Raw genomic sequence first — 16035 nt, forward strand, 5'->3', positions numbered from 1 at the left:
TTACACCAGCATTCCACTAAGACAATGTCCTTAAACAACAACTCAGCAAGGCAGGTGGATTCTGTGATTCTATTACCCAGAGTGATTTCTAGGACAGCCTTCCATACCCAAATGTTCTACTTCATCCTCAAGATACAAATATTTTTTCCTCTATGCATGTCTCAGGGACTTCCTTCTATTGAAATACAGATTCACACAGAAACTTTATGGAGTGCAAACACATACTGTTACTCTCTTTTCTAAACTATACACGAGATCCACCTCTGCTGAGGTGAATTTCATTTGATCTTGGCACAACTTACACAAATGCTGACCAGAAAAAGAAGCCTGCTCTTCATCGTCCTCATTTAAGGGAAAGAGGTTTAGCTTTGTATTTCCAGTGCTTGCAAAATAAGCAAAGTATAGTACTGAAGAACTCTGCTGGCTTTGCTGTACTCCAAAGCACCTGAGACAAGGATGGGAAAGAACCAGAACTGTGCAACAATCCTGTTCCACAGTGTAATTAACTCTCATTTTCCCTGGCCCTGGAGTGCTTGTCTCCTTCAGCCATAACTGAAAGAAACAACAGAAAGCTCTGGAGGCAAGGGAGGGGACAAAAGTAGCTGCTGAAAGTTGTTCTCCCTGTTGGCTGTATTGCTTATTAGGTAACTGGCTAATTTTTTTCATTACAGAGGTCATCATAAGTAAATTCTGCATACAGATCAAGTTTAAACAGAGCAATTAGGAGTCAGGAGAGTCAGCCCCCAAAATGACACTCTCACTGGATCACCCAGCAGCTTTGGGGGACCTGTTCCATGCCCATTCTGCCATAAAATGCTCTTTTACTGGGATACCACAAGAAGCCTGACATCAGCTGAGACCACAACCTGTCCCATTGTTCACCACGGCCTCAGTGCCTCCCCACACCCTGAACACCTCCAGTTCCCCCTGCAGCCCAGTGTGGGCAGGTTGGGGCTGGATCTGGCACAGCCCCAAAGCTCCCAGGGCTGGTGTAGGACTGGGGACACAGGGCACAGCATTAGCCATGCCCCCCTTCCCTCACCTGGAAAACGGAAAGAAGCCAAGATTCTATTTCCTAGAGAAGGCTGTGGACTGGTGTCAGCTCAGGAACTGCACTGCCCCTGGGGTGAAGCAGGAGATGTGTGGGTTCTGAGCTTTGTGTGCTCTGCCTCTTTCCAGACTGCAGGCCACAGCAGCAGGGCAGGAGCATGTGGCTTGCTGGCTACCAGTTCAACTATCCTGACTTGTACCTGGGCAACTTCACAACGAGCAACATAAAGAATTGTTTTCTAATTAGCCATGCACACCACAGGAACAACCATATAGCTAATAAGCACAAACAGAATCATTATTCCATGAGAATTTATTAGGTACTTACAACTGAGATTGTGGCCATTTGTCCTGACAGTAAGCTTAGGCAAAACTGACACATGGTGTCCTTTAAATCTCAACTGGTTTAATTAGACTAGTTGAGGATATTTGATAGCCCAGCCCTTTAGCCCTTCTAATCACACTGTAAGTCCTATTTATTAATTTTGATTTATATCAAGATACTCTTCTGTTTCTCTAGAGAGCATTTGCAAAAGTTAAAATGCAGAGCCAGACAATAAATCCATCCAGTACCTAATGAAATGACCTTCCAAAGAAGTAAAACCCCATCACCCTGAAAAGCCAGAGAGGCCTTTGTCGAATTTGCTGAAGGTAACTCCAGCTTGAAAGATGGCATCTCTGCCTGAGAGGTTGGAAAAAGTGGTGGCTATCATGTTCGAGTGAATTATTGAAAGTGACAGTTATCTCTGTATGCCTACAATTGGAAGTTCTGATTTCACAGACTCTAACAAATGCACTGCTGCTGTTCTGAATGGCCTAGCATTAATAAAGCAAACCAATTCTGAGTGCCCAAGGCCGGAACCTCAGGGACAGCAGATGGTGACCAGGACACCCATTCTCACATTAGCATAAGAACAGTAAGGAGTGGGTCACAGATTGCCTTTAAGCAAGCTTTCAATTGTCCACACAGTCTCTGCTTCCTTCCAAATGAGACAACACCATTGTCTGGGATTTTTAATTTAGGTAATCTGTGCTTCATGACCTAAAATGTATTTCACAAACAAGGCAAGCAATAAAGAAATCTGTCTCCTTTGTAACTACTTGCACTCCATAAGCATCTTATTCAAACTTTGCACATGCAACAAAAGGAAATTAACAGTCTTTGTTCACATGTGCTAAAACACTTTGGACAAATTACTTAAGAGCTCCTAAAATTAGACCTTTTTTTCCCTAAAACTCCTTCTAATTTTGTGAGCAGTTACAACTGCAATTTCTTGTAAGGACAAATGGCATATACATTGATTTCCACTTGATGCTCTCATTGAGAATCAGAGCAAATTCCAAACAGAAAATTGGAAACTGTGCCTCTAATTCTTTATAGAGTATGAAACTCATATGCTTACCTGGATTCAAAATTAAACCTGTCCTGACTTCAAAGGAGTCAAAACTTCACCCCATTCCTAATTTAAGCCTCAGAGTTAAGTAAAATGCAGCTGAGGACTGGACTTTTCAGAGAGCAGTTCAGAGCGAGATTCAGGATATCATATGCAAAATTTTATATATTTTGTCCTTTCTAGACAACACAGGTATGCTCCAAAATAAAGTCTCACAGAATGTGTGCTTGATATCTTAACATCAATAACGAACAAAGCCTTTGTGTTTACGTGTCTGTCTTCTTGGCTGAGTTAACTCAGATTTCTGAAATAATAAATTAATAATTAACTTCAGATTTCTGAAAATATGACTGTATTCCTCATAGTTTGTCCTCCTTGGACGGGGATCCTCAGCAGCGTTTGTTTCCCGGCTGTTTATTAACCATCAAGAGAAGGCTTCAAGCATACTCATCATATACATCCAAATCAGATCTGGAACCTTGAGGAAGAAACCCATTTTTGAAAAAACAGAAAGCACATTAATTGAGAGGTGCCCTACCACATCACAAGGACTTTGCAAGAAAGATACAGAAAGACAGAGATAATTTCTTTTTTTTCCCCTCCATCTGAGAAACACGAAGGAAAAAAAGGGGCTGTTACTTCCACTCCCAAACCTAAAGGATTAAAGTTGAGTTAAAACAATCCACACACATATTGTGTGCCCACATACCTCCTTAGCACTGCACTTACTCTAGAAAATTGCAATCATGGCTTCACCTGCTTGCATCCCCCTTGAAATCCCCATGATGGGAACTTTTGAAGCAAAGACTGGTATTAAAAATCTGCAGGGTGTCCAATAGATGGTCAACCTCATTCCAAGTCAAAAGTGCAAAGCTCCAGTGGTGACAGTGCCATGGAGTCCCTAGAATGGATCTTGGCAGTCTCAACAAGCTCCCAAGCTGCTCTCCAAAGCGAGCCCAACGAGGAGCTAGCAAAGACAAGTCACTCCACACCACAGGCACACCCCAGATTCCAGACATGGTTGATGGTAAGGCAGCTGAGAATTACAGATTTACACACAACACAGACTGGCACAAGGAACAGACGAAAATCTTTTGTTGATGTTGCTGTTCTTGTTTCTCATGTAACACAGTTTTCATTCCCTAAAGCCAATGTATTAATTGCCAACTGAAAATAAGTCATCTCATTATCTTACTTGAATAAATACCAGTAATTCTGGAGCTTGACTGGAAAATTCAAGAAGCCATATCTGAACAGTTAAAGCAAATAATTATTCCTGTATCTTGATCAGCACATTTCCTTCTCTATGAACTACCTGAAAATGACAAATTCTCTAGAAACTTCATGGCATTAAGGAAAACTTTTAAATAAATTAGAGGATATTTTGGGCCACATGATCACTGGACTCCACTGAATTATGAGGGTCCCTTCCTGGATGAGGTGTTCAGAAGGCGCCTGAGGATTTTGCAGTTGATAGATGAACTATGAAAAAACACCAAGAGGAGGGACTAAAAGCTGGTTCCTTGCGTAATCTTGAGCAGAGCTGCTTAGAACTTTATTTTCTGAACTGTTTGGCTTCAAGAATTTCAATTTTCATTGAACCTTCTTCCAGATACTTCTGGGGATGGAATTTCTAAAGACTACACCAAATGAGAATTTACAATCTTGCCACTGGAACCTGGCCCCCTGAAAAGACCCTCTGCTTAACACTCAGTGCTGTTTAACAGAGAGAAAATGTAAATCTAATAGCATTTCTTGACTCTGCCTTTGGGGGAAGAACTTTCCACTGCTGCAGGTATCTCCTGAGTGGCTCTAGAAGGAGAGAGGTAGAAGAAGAGTGATAGTAATTCGTGCTGGAGGGGACGTGTCATCTTGTCCTGTCAGTGCTGACTTCTTACATTCATCACAGAGTGAGTGCAAGAAGGAAGACAAACATAAACATTACAGTAAAACACTACAGAAATATTTTTCACTGCTTTAATGATGTATGTTTATAGCCAGAGTAGGGATGTGACTGTAAAAGTATTATTTTAAAATGTTCTCTAATATCTAATTTATTCTTCTCAAATTCCATTGGGGTGGTCTACAGAAAAAAAACCCACACTGTAGCCAAAGCTCTGCAGGCAAGTACTGGATGTTCTGTAAAAACATTAACAGTTTTTTGCCTGAAAATCTGCTCTCCATCATATTTCTCATCTTCCATTCCTCAGTTCCCAAGATACTAGGATTTCCTCAGTTCTGTGGTTACCTAGGGTTTTCTCATGGAGACAAGACTCGAACACATAATGAAGAAAACAAACAACTATCAAAAATACCCTAAAAACAACACTTTAGCTTATTATTCCCTTATTCTTCCTGTGCAGGCTTAGAGCCAAAGACACTCCAGCCACCGCTGGGGAGATCAGTGGTAAACATCATTAGCTGTTAGCAGAGGAAAAATCTTAAAATAAACAGGTCTTCAAGGTATAATTTTTCCCCTGATAAACATTAAAGAGGGGCAAAGCCAACAGATCTCTTCATCTCCTCTCTTCATTAATTAATAATATAAGCACTAACCTGAAAACTAAAATGGACAGTTTCTTTGATCCTATGGGAAAGCCCCACAAAATAACCAAAAGGCTCCTGCCCCATTTGTCACACGGCTGCCACGATTTGCAGGTGGTATGGCAGAAATGAAATCCCACACTGACGAAACCTCATGTGGGTATGTGCTCCCCCTGTGCTGGACAATGGCCTGGGCAGACACCTGTCTGAAGTGCCTTTCTCAATATGCAACAGGAGAATATTCCATTTCAGTTCTTGCAGCTACTAAGGAGTCCCAGTGAAATGGTCATAACAGACCTGTCAGGCCAACATGTGCTGCACTTACAGAGCTTTTATATGATTTGCCTCTAGCTGACTGTAAACAGTGAGGATGATACATAGCATCCTTTTTATAGAGATCTCAACGAGATAAATAAAACAGTTTTCTGTCTGGAAGATGCAAAGTGCAGGAAGGTTAAGTGAAAAATCCAGTCTCTCACAGCAGGGCAAAGGGAGAACTGGGGACAGATTCCAAATCAGCTGATAAGTCCTGTAACCTCAGCATTAAATGGGGATCTTCCTGTACTTACAGCCTCTTTCTCAGAGAAGTTTGTCCTGTCAAGGTGTTCTCCACAGAGTACCACTGGTCTGTTGGGGACAGATTCCAATTCAGCTGATAATAGTCCTGTGACCTCAGCACTAAATGGGGATCTTCCTGTACTTACAGCCTCTTTCTCAGAGAAGTTTGTCCTGTCAAGGTGTTCTCCACAGAGTACCACTGGTCTGGGAGTCCTGCTGCAGGAGCTCGTGAGGATGAGCAGAGGCTCCTTCAGTAACAGCCTTTCCAGGGCTTCTTCCAGAGGTCAGACATCTTACTGCCTTGTTTGGTTTTGGGCTCTTCCTGACTTTTAATTTAATCTGAAGGCTGTGATTCATTGTTACTCAGCAACAAACTATTTTCCTTAAAACGGCTAATCAAACTTTGATGAGGCCCTTGAGCAATGGGAAGATTGATTAGATACATTAAAGGTTACGTGTAGAGCAAAACTGAAGACCAGGGCATAAACTCCTATTGAGTTCAAGAGAATTATTAACTGGTATTTCCATCTTTTTCCCCTGCTCTATCCCATATTTTTATGTATTTTTGTAACTATCCCAGCACCCTGAAAGAGGGAAATGGTAACCTCTCCCAATGCTTTGCTTAGCTCCACACCCTACACATTGTTAGCTAGTTAACATGGCAGAAAAGCTGCAGTGTCACAGGCTCTGCCCTGCCCATCAGCCCTGTGCTGTACATTCACCCACGGGTGGGATGAAAGGGATGTTTTTGATGGCAAGGGCTGGGAGGTGGGCAAGGAAGAGAGCTTATTCTGCAGATATTCAGGAGTGACTTCTGTGTGAAAATAGAAGCTCTCAGCAATGTTTAACTGATGGGGCAGACCTGAATCCCCCTCTTGAATACTTATGTCCTTAGCAATGCTTTCTTACTCCCCAAAATCTTCAGCAGTGAAGATGCTGCCTCCTCCCTAGATAGCCTGCTGTGGAATTTACTACAACTGCTGCTGGAAAGCATCCTTAAATTGATAAGGATAAGGATAATTGATAAGGAGCTACAATGTGGGGAAATGAACTGACCAGCAAGATCCTGCTGTATGGTCTTTATACTGTCACCTGAGCCACACAGGACAAGCCATATCAGGCTAGAACAGCAGAGCAGGTGACCTTCAGACCTACTCTAATATTGCAGTTCCTATGCTACCATGAAAATAAAACATTCACATCAATTGCCAGACAGCAGGTCAGTTTTTCCAGCTGATCCTCTGTCTTATTATGTAAGAGACATTGTTTGATTATTGCTCTCTGGTAACCTCTGCATAAATCAGCCATTAAGGACTAGAACAGAAATTGTTACTGAAAATTCAATCAGTGTTTCACTGACTTTTTAATACACCACCATTGTGTACATCAAAGTGCATTAACCTGCTTGAGCCTATCGGAAAAGATTTTATTAATGAACTCCATACTACCTAACAACAACATAAGAGAACGGAGCAGTGGTCCAGGACTTGGGAGGGATGGCAAAAGTTAAATACAAATTTCTCAACTTCAGAACTTATAAATGGTATATTTAGGAGAGGGCATTATCCTTTATTTCACCTACAAAGGTGTTTTTATCTCCAACACAATTCAATTCCTGTTTTGCTTTGGCTGATACATGTTCATAGAATCACAGAACCACAGAATATCCTCAGTTGAAAGGAACCCACAAGGATCAGGAAGTCCAACTGGCCCTGCCCAGGACAACCCCAGTAATCCCACCATGTGTCTGAGAACGTTGTCCAAATTGAACGTTGGCTTCTTGAGCTCTGTCAGGCTGGTGCTGTGACCACTTCCCTGAGGAACCTGTTCCAGTGCCCAACGCCCCTGGTGAAGAACCTCTTCCTAATATCCAGCCTAAACCTCTCCTGACACAGCTTCATGCTGTTTCAAAGCCCTTGACTATGACACCTAGTGACATGTGAGGCCAGCACAGATGATCCATATCTTCTCTTTGCCTTTTTCTTTCCCTTTTTCTTTCCCTTTCCCTTTCCTTTTCCCTTTCCCACAGAAATTTATAACTTCCACACTGTTTGATGCTCATGAGCACAAGCTGCCTTGCAGATAATGCTGCCACTTGATGGTACCCAAGTTTTAAAATTTGGGAAACTGCTGACACTGGTCAGTGACTTTGCTTGGGGCACACTTGGTGTCAGGGAAGGATATGTCTTATACTATACAAATATGACAGGATGGATCCATCCCAAAATCAAACTAATCTCTTAGGGGAAAAAACATGCCAACAAATGTGTTTCATTACTGAAACTGCAAGAAGCTTCTGGAAAACCCCACAGGTAGAAAAGGGGACACATTAATTCAGCACTTCATCCAGTCCAGTGTCACAGTCCACAGTCTGTCACATTAATGCTGCATTCAAAGGCAGGAGTTAGGAGACAGGTACATTGCAAGGCTACAGCTGTGACAATCTTAACTTCACATCAGAGTAAACCACATGGAAGATCTTAGCCTTAGGAAAGCTGCCTGTAATGAAAAGCAGCCATGAAAAGGCCCTTTTCACATCTCTTCTATCCTCACTCTCTCTATATATCAACCTATTTATGTATATACTTTACCTACCAAGAAGGTATAGAAGATGGAACCAGACTCTTCCAAGAGGTGTACAGTAAATGGTAGCAGACACAAACTGAAACATGGGGAAATCTGACTAGATTTTTTTTTCATTAGAATAGTCAAACACTGAAATTGCATCAGAGAGCTTGTAGGATCTCTGTTTTTGAAGATATTGCTAATTTAACTGAACCAGACCCTGAGGAACCTGCTAAAAATTGGTCCTGCTTTCAACAGCAAGTTGGACTATATCAACCCCACAAGTCACATTCATCCTAAATTATTCTGTGATTTTTCTTGGGTAAATTTGGAACCACACCATAGGTCCTCATTAAATATTAATATATTTCTATAATACTTAAGCTGACCCTCTGCACTGATCAAGAATGGAGACAGGCTGCCAGTACTCAGCTAAAAGGAATAATGGCACTACCCACAAAATACCCACAAGGGCCAGCACCCACACTGGAGAGCTCTGTACTCAGAAACCTCCTCAATGAACACTTCATCCATCATGGACTCAGTGTGTCCGGGGAGATTCTGTACATATCCTGCTGTGCTCAACAGACCTGTGACTACAGACCCCTGGTTCCACAGTGAAACCTTGTAGAATATGATGCACTGAAAGAAAGATTACTGGGCAGTTTAAAAAAAATCCTATAGGATCTCAAAATGTATCTTATTCTATCCGAAGGGATAAGGCTTAAACTAGGAGGATAATTTCAAGGTGCTCAATCTTAAGAGAGCACTGTGAGAGACTGAGAGTATTTACATATACTGAAATAGTTATGATCTGATTATTTAAAGTGATATCTATTGATGCCCAAAGGTATTTTTGGGCCCATACTTTCTTCACTGACTGTTTTTATGTAGCTGTTTGCCAACTACTGACAATCTGTTTAGAAATATCAAGGAAAGTGAAATCTGGAGGTGTATCAGTGTGTGAGCGTCCACTCCAAAACCTCTGTGAAAATAACCTTCAGGGATGGCAATCAGCCAGAAAGCAGTTTGAAGCCAGCTAAGATAAGAATAAATAAAAAAAAAACTTCAGGGATGGCAATCAGCCAGAGAAGCAGTTTGAAGCCAGCTAAGATAAGAATAAATATTCATGGCAGCTAAGGATTTCACATTTAATACCATTCTGCTAATGCAGATAAATATTCAGATTTCCCTGGCTTCTGGAGAATAAACCCGGTTTTAAAGAGAAATCCACACAACAGCATTCAAATAACACTACAACTGCTGGTAAGGGTTTTGGGTGACGTGTTACCCTAGTTTTTACAGACCAAATGAAATCTCAGCAATTTAAACATCTACATGAGACAACAGATGCAGAAAGATTCATGCCCTGTATCACTGCTGCCTACGGCAGAGGGATGGCTCTACCTGTGTACCACCAGGCTGTACTTCTACCTTTCAGAACTGTACTTCAGTCACAGGTAAAGCACCTCTCACTTATTCTGACATCTTTGCACTGAATAGTATCATCCAAAGTTAATATTTTACTACTTTTATTCCAACCCATTTGTCTCTGTGCTAAGGCAAACGTTCCTGTGGTATAAATGCCAAGCTCACAGTTGAGTGTTACCAACTCTGAAGTGATGACTACCTTCACAAGACTCAGTTTACAGGGAAGATACACAGCTGAATTAGAGTTAACCATGCTATTGCAGCTGTCAACCAGGTTACAGCAGCAGATCTACAGAACCTCCTAAGCAGGTACCGTTTCCTCTCCAGCTGACCAAGAAGCCAGAGTTGCGTCCTGTCCCCACCACAAATTCCAGTTACATCACATGCAGAAGAGAACTTAGAATAAATTATTCAAAGGGAAGCAGAATCAAAGAAGATTATTTCCCTTCCTCTCTAGGTTCACAAGCAAAAGAATAACTTTGTTCTACAGCCCATTATTAAAACTCTTCACAACTAACCACACCAAAAGACACTTGCACCCCAGTGGATGCGACATGAGGCTGTGACTGCAGGACCACTGAGAAATCACTCCACTTTCTCACATATAAGTTAGCAGCTTAATTCACATGCTTCAGGAACATGATCTTTAAACTGTTTTCAACACACCTTCAGACTTCATGAAAGGAAACGAGCAAGATGACAGATGGACCAGGTGTTTTTTTTATTTTTTTCAGCTCTCAGATTGCTTTAGCTTACTGCATCTTATTCCTTCCGTGCCATACCTTCATTTCTAGATGCCTCTTTAGAGTGAACACTCACACTTTCTCTTCCCTCTTCCCTCTTCCCTGCTGTGACCATAGTTCCTGTAAAAGGATCAGAAAGGAGGACAAGTAGCTCCTAAACAATTCTAGGTGTCACACTTCTGGCTGGACAAAAAGGGGCAAGAGGAATGGAATTGGAAGGGAAATGCAGGCACAGGGCAATGAGAGGCCAGGGTTTTTCTTCCCCAGTCTTTCACTAGTCTCAAGCAAATCACTTCCCTTATACATTGCTATACATTAAAGTAATATTAAATTGTGCAGACTTCTGGCAGGATTTCCAAAGTACAAAGCTCAGCTACCAGTGCACAGGTTTGAGGCATCAAAATACTCTGGAATTCAAGTCTTAGACATCAAACATAAATTTAAAAAAAAATGAAGATAAATATAAACAGAATCAGCACATTTATGATTCCTAGTTAAGAAATTACCTTTAGCATCAGAGCTATTGGAACAGCCCTACCCATTCAGCTTGTCAGCCTCTCTACCTTTAAAAGTATACCAGAGATCACAGCAGTCACTACATTTATTCTTTCATTTAACGTATACTTATCCTATCCTGAATCTTTGCATGATTCTGAGAATTCTCACTCCAGTGAGAATGACTTGAAAACATACAGACGCATGAAAATATACAGGGTTTCACCTTTGTGAAGAAAACTATTTACATGTAGGGGCGCAATAGTTTACTAGAGCAGTTACTTTTTTTTTAAATAATGGGTAAAGAATGTTCCAACTATGAGTGTTCCATCCCTGCTGGGACTTCTGCCAGTGTTAGAGACTTTGCTGCAGCAAAGTTTTCACAGGTTCTCAGTGCTCACTATCTCTATTATATAGAGTATGCCCAAAGTGTGCCTAGAGAGAAAACCAGAATGCTGCACTGAAGTGACAGCAACAGGACAGAGGGGAGCTCTGCACCTGACCCAAGGGGAGGATAGCTAATTTAACCTTCTGTCTTTTTTCAGTAGAAGACCACACTCATCTCCACTTCTAATATTCTATTTACCATTACAAATCTCTTAAACTGCTCAGCCAGTTGGTGGTGATCCCTTAAACTAGGGCATCAGATCCAAAATGAGAATGGCTAGACAGGCAGATGGATTATGTCACTGGCAAAATGAGAAGTTTTAGGCTGTGACTGGCTTCAAAGGCAGCCCATCCCAATTACTGTCCTCCTGTGAGTCTGGAAGTGACTCGTGTAAAGATACTCAAGACCATCCCGCTGAGCCTCCAGATTAAAAATAACAAGTTAAAAGTTGGGAAGTGTTTAATATGTGAAAAGCAATGATCTTAAGATTCTTGAATGGCAAGTAACTGAAGGTGCATCTGGCATGGGAAGGTGCATCTATAGCACCCAACCTGGCGCAGCGGGCAAGCAGCCCGGCTCGCCGGGGGCTCACACCAGGAGCCCGCAGAGCCCTTGGCGTCCCCTCCCCTCCTGCCCCCGCCAGGCTTGCTGTGCCTGTGCCTGCCTGCAGCGCCGGCCGGCACCGCGGCACCCAGGCCCAGCCGGCACCGCCAGGCACATGCCACAGCCTTCTCCATGGAGCCGTTCTCCCTGAAGCCTCCAATAACCAGACTCCCCACCCGAGGACAGGGCTCGGGGCGGTTAGAAGGCACAGATTTGGGAATTACCGAAGACAGCCGGGTGCTGACAAAGAGCTCAGGGCTCCCCAGCCCGCCGCAAGCTGCAGCCCCGCTCGGACCGCCGGCTGGGCTGTGATGCCCGGCTGGCTGCAAGGGGCCGCGGGCTGCCAGGAGCCCGCCCAGGGCACAGCCTGTTGCCGGGCACGCTAGGTACAAAGGCAAAGCACAGACCTTCTCCCTGGCCTCTCCGCGGGGAGGCTGCGCTTGTCCTGCCGGCCGCGGCCGCGGTGCCGGCGGGGAGCTGGGGCCGGCCGCGGTGCCTCAGCGGCTCCACATCGATCCGCCCGCCGGCAGCCTCGCTGCTCTGCTCTCCACCCCCTCCTTCCAGGGGGACAAAAACGGGGCTGGGGAGGGGGGACCTTTCTATTATTATTATTCTAATATATTCTGGGGGCTTGTGGTTCCTGCAGCCAGGCGGAAGTGAACCCGCTTTCGCCCCCCTCCTCCTTCCGCGATGCTCCGGGGCTGGATGCGGGCGGCCCCGGCAGCCCGGGGTCCGCTCTCGGGGCCCGGCTGCCCGCAGCCCCCGGGCGGCAGCGGCGTCCCGGTCCCTTGGTCCCCGGGCGGGGTGGAAAGGCGGTGCCGTACCCGAGAGGCAGAGGTTATTTGGGAGGCAAAAAGGAGCGAATAATTTTCTCCACGCCAGTGACGGGCGGGCTGCCCGGTGCCCGCCGGGGCGCGCTGGGCGGCCCCAGAGCCCGCTGAGGGCAGCGGTGCCCTCAGTGACGCGCGGTCACAGCACCAAAGGAAAGGCTGTAAAATGCACCGAAATATAAAGGTGTCCGCTGGCTCCGTAGTGACATCCCGTGGTGCGGGGCACTACTGCCGATGGCCGGCTGAGCCCGGGGCTTACCCGGGCCCCCGGAGCTTTGCGGGGTTCCGCGCCCCCGCCCGAAGCGGCGCCGGGGGTTCCTGCACGGCCCCAGTCACCACCCGTGGCTTGCTGTCAAACCGGCCTGGGGCTGCTGCTGCAGAGCTGCGCTGCTCTCGGGCATTGGGGGTTTGCGCCTTACAAACGCGACCATTTCCACAGAACCCCGGAGAGCAGCGAGGGCTCCGAGCTGAACTGCGCCGCTGGCCTCGTGCCTAGGCTGAGGGGCAGATGAGAGACACCAAATGAACATCCATCTAACTAAGGCAAATGTTAATTTCTTCATTCAGCATGTGCCATCATGTTGAATCAGACTTGCAGAACATCTCCCCTAGCCAAGAGGCACAATAGAGATGAGGTGGTGAAACTGTCCCTCCCTAAGCCTTAGCTACTCTAGAGAACTCCCTATCCACCTTCCCGGTCACACAGCAGCACAATGGGATGCTCAATGGCCTGTGGCAGAAAAGGCAAGAGAAAAGACAGTGAAAAAGACCTAACTCAGGGACCAAAACACCACAACCTGTCCATAGCTAGGAGGAAAACATGAAGCCAGCACTTAGGCACCCCTGAGCTGAATGGATTCCAGCATACAGGATGCTACTTGTAATGAGGACGTGGTGGCATCAACCTACAAAGCCCTTGGCAAGCTTGGTAAGATCCATGCCACCATGTGCACAAAGCTCAGATTGCCCAGACCAGAAAAATTAAGGCTAGCCTAGGCAGGCCTGAACACATAGCAACTGAAACTCCTGATAATTGTTCTGTGGCATATGGGTGCAGGGTTGTGTGGGTGGAGATGGGTTGTAAAAGGCTCTTCTGAACTCTGCTACAGGAGTAACTCACATCAGATGAAGCACATGCTCACAAGAAATTACTGGGATGCTTTACTCAATCTCTTGTCCCAAGAAGTCAACTGCTCTCAACACCATGGTGGAACTCAAACTCTGTAAAATTCTAAAACTCTGAAATTCTGTTCTTGTGGGAACAATGAAATGGTCAATGAAGCTGATACCTCTTTGGTCCACTGTCTTGTTCAGGACCTGCCATTCTGGACTGTGCAGATTCACCTCTGTGCTCAGTTGTGTTTAACTTTTCCTTCACATCCCAACAGCAGCAGTTTCTTAGTCAGCTGCTGCATCTGTCTCACAGCCTCAGGGTGTCTGTGTCCTCCACATGCCAGTGGATGGCTGAACAACCATGTCAGCAGAAATGCTCTCTTGCAGGTGGGACTGGCCAGAAGATTGCACCTCATCCTAAGGAGTGCACGCCTGGACACACTGGTGCATAAATTGTGTCTTACAGCTTAATTACTGCAGTTCTCTGTGCTTTGAAATAAACCACAGCAGGTGTAAAATACAGCAGATGTCTGCATAGCAATGGAGAGCAGTGTGGTGCTTTGCTCACCCTAGATTCTTACTAAGTGCAGACTTTGGTCTTCTTTTCTGATATTCAAAGGCTTTCATAATCTTCCATAGCCAGCTCCTGCTGGAGCACTGCCACCATTGACCAAGGGGTGAGAAAAGACTGTGGGAGTTTCACATTTCCCAGGCAGTATTTATGCACTGTGGAATTTAGTTTGCCTCACAGAGATAGAAATAACCCAGATCTGAATGGAGCCAGAGGAAAATGCAAAATTTCTCTCCTGAGCTTCATTTCTTCACACACAATCATGCAAAGGAGGCTGGTAGCCAGCCCAACAAATCCAATCCCTATAGTCTAATCAAGCTATTCCTATTAGTGGCTAGATAGAAAGGTGAAGGAAAGGTTTTTTTCTGCTTTAATATACTTGGGAGGCACACAAGTCCTACAGAGATGGGAACCACCTAAATATATATAAAGACACAGTGAGATAAATTAACACATCTGTTGTAATCTAGTAGTTAAATAAAACCAATTTTTAAAAATCAACAGTTTCATGAAGCCACTAAAGCACTACTGATGTTTTCAAGTTTTTAAAATTCTCCAAAGTGTATGAATGTTGGAAATCAACCATCCCCTTCAGATTCCTGAACTGCATGAAAAGGAACAAGGCTGTGCATGAAGCTGATGCAAACAAATCCATGATGTAATTAAAGCAAATTGCCACTAACAATCTAACACAGACCATTGTGAATTGCTCCTCACACCCCAAGACACATTGCTGATTTCCATGGTATGTCAGCACACACATCCATCACTATCCTTCTTCCATCCCAGGGATCTCAAGCACCTCACAGATGGTGCTTAAATGAAGGCCTAAAACACCTTCACTCTTTTTCCACAGTGAGCACAGAGATGTGCTCACCATCCAACAGGAAGTATTAAAATGACTGGAAAGATGAAAGTGTCCTATCTGCACATATGCCTTGCTCTTCCAACTAGATAGCACTTCCAGCATCTGCTCATAATTAGAGAAAGTTGTTCCCTCGAAGGCTGCCCTGGGCCATCCACTGACAGCTTTACAGGCAAACCAGGGCACAAAGCAGTGTTTTGCTACATCCCAAAGGATAATGCCATTCAGTTCTGTGTCTGGAGAGCCACACAGCAGCTACAGAGCAACACTCAATATACTGTGAATTCACACAAGCTTTTGTTGGTTTTGAATGTTCATCTTCTGGTACAGCCAGGTGACAGATACGGGATACAGTCAAAGGTTTTCATACACCAGGGAATCCTACAAAACATACATCAGGGAATCCTACCAAACATACAGAAAGAGAACATAAGCACCCAGTGTATCAGCTGCCATCTCACAGGCATGTAGGATACAGTCAAAGGTTTTCATACATCAATGAATCCTACCAAACATACAGGAAGAGAACATAAGCACCCAGTGTATCAGCTGCCATCTCACAGGCATGTTGTGTGTGCTCTGAGACCTCCCAGCAAAGCAGCCTCATCTGGGAAGCGGGAAAACAAACGTGCACTGGCCAGAGAGCTGTAGAAGGCCAGTGAAGTACCCTTAGAAGTGTTTTCCAAAAAATGTGCAGGCAGATTGAGCTTCTTCTCTTCCCTTTCCTCTTCAATACATGCACACACCCAATCTCAGTGTGATTTATGTTGCCATATTTCTCTGGGCAAACCTCCTTGCCCAGAGTACAATCTGAGAGCAGGAGTCTGAGGAACAGGCAGCACTGGAGACTTGACAGTTCAGCCCCGAAAAATGTCCCCAGTTAAA

The 16035-nt window shown here is 44.5% G+C and overlaps 1 protein-coding gene across 1 annotated transcript in view; it reads right to left on the reverse strand.

The window, feature by feature from the left end:
- Nucleotides 1–12319, reverse strand: part of LOC120506158 (serine/threonine-protein kinase PAK 3) — a 125815-nt gene extending 113496 nt beyond the window's left edge. Inside the window, exon 1 of the mRNA XM_039717381.1 lies at nucleotides 12179–12319. The gene's annotated coding sequence lies outside the window, so the exon portion shown is untranslated. The remainder of the gene's footprint in view (nucleotides 1–12178) is intronic.
- Nucleotides 12320–16035: the final 3716 nt, after the last annotated feature.

This window comes from Passer montanus, unplaced genomic scaffold, assembly GCF_014805655.1.
Source record: "Passer montanus isolate IOZ18808 unplaced genomic scaffold, ASM1480565v1 scaffold38, whole genome shotgun sequence".
Lineage (NCBI taxonomy): Eukaryota > Metazoa > Chordata > Aves > Passeriformes > Passeridae > Passer > Passer montanus.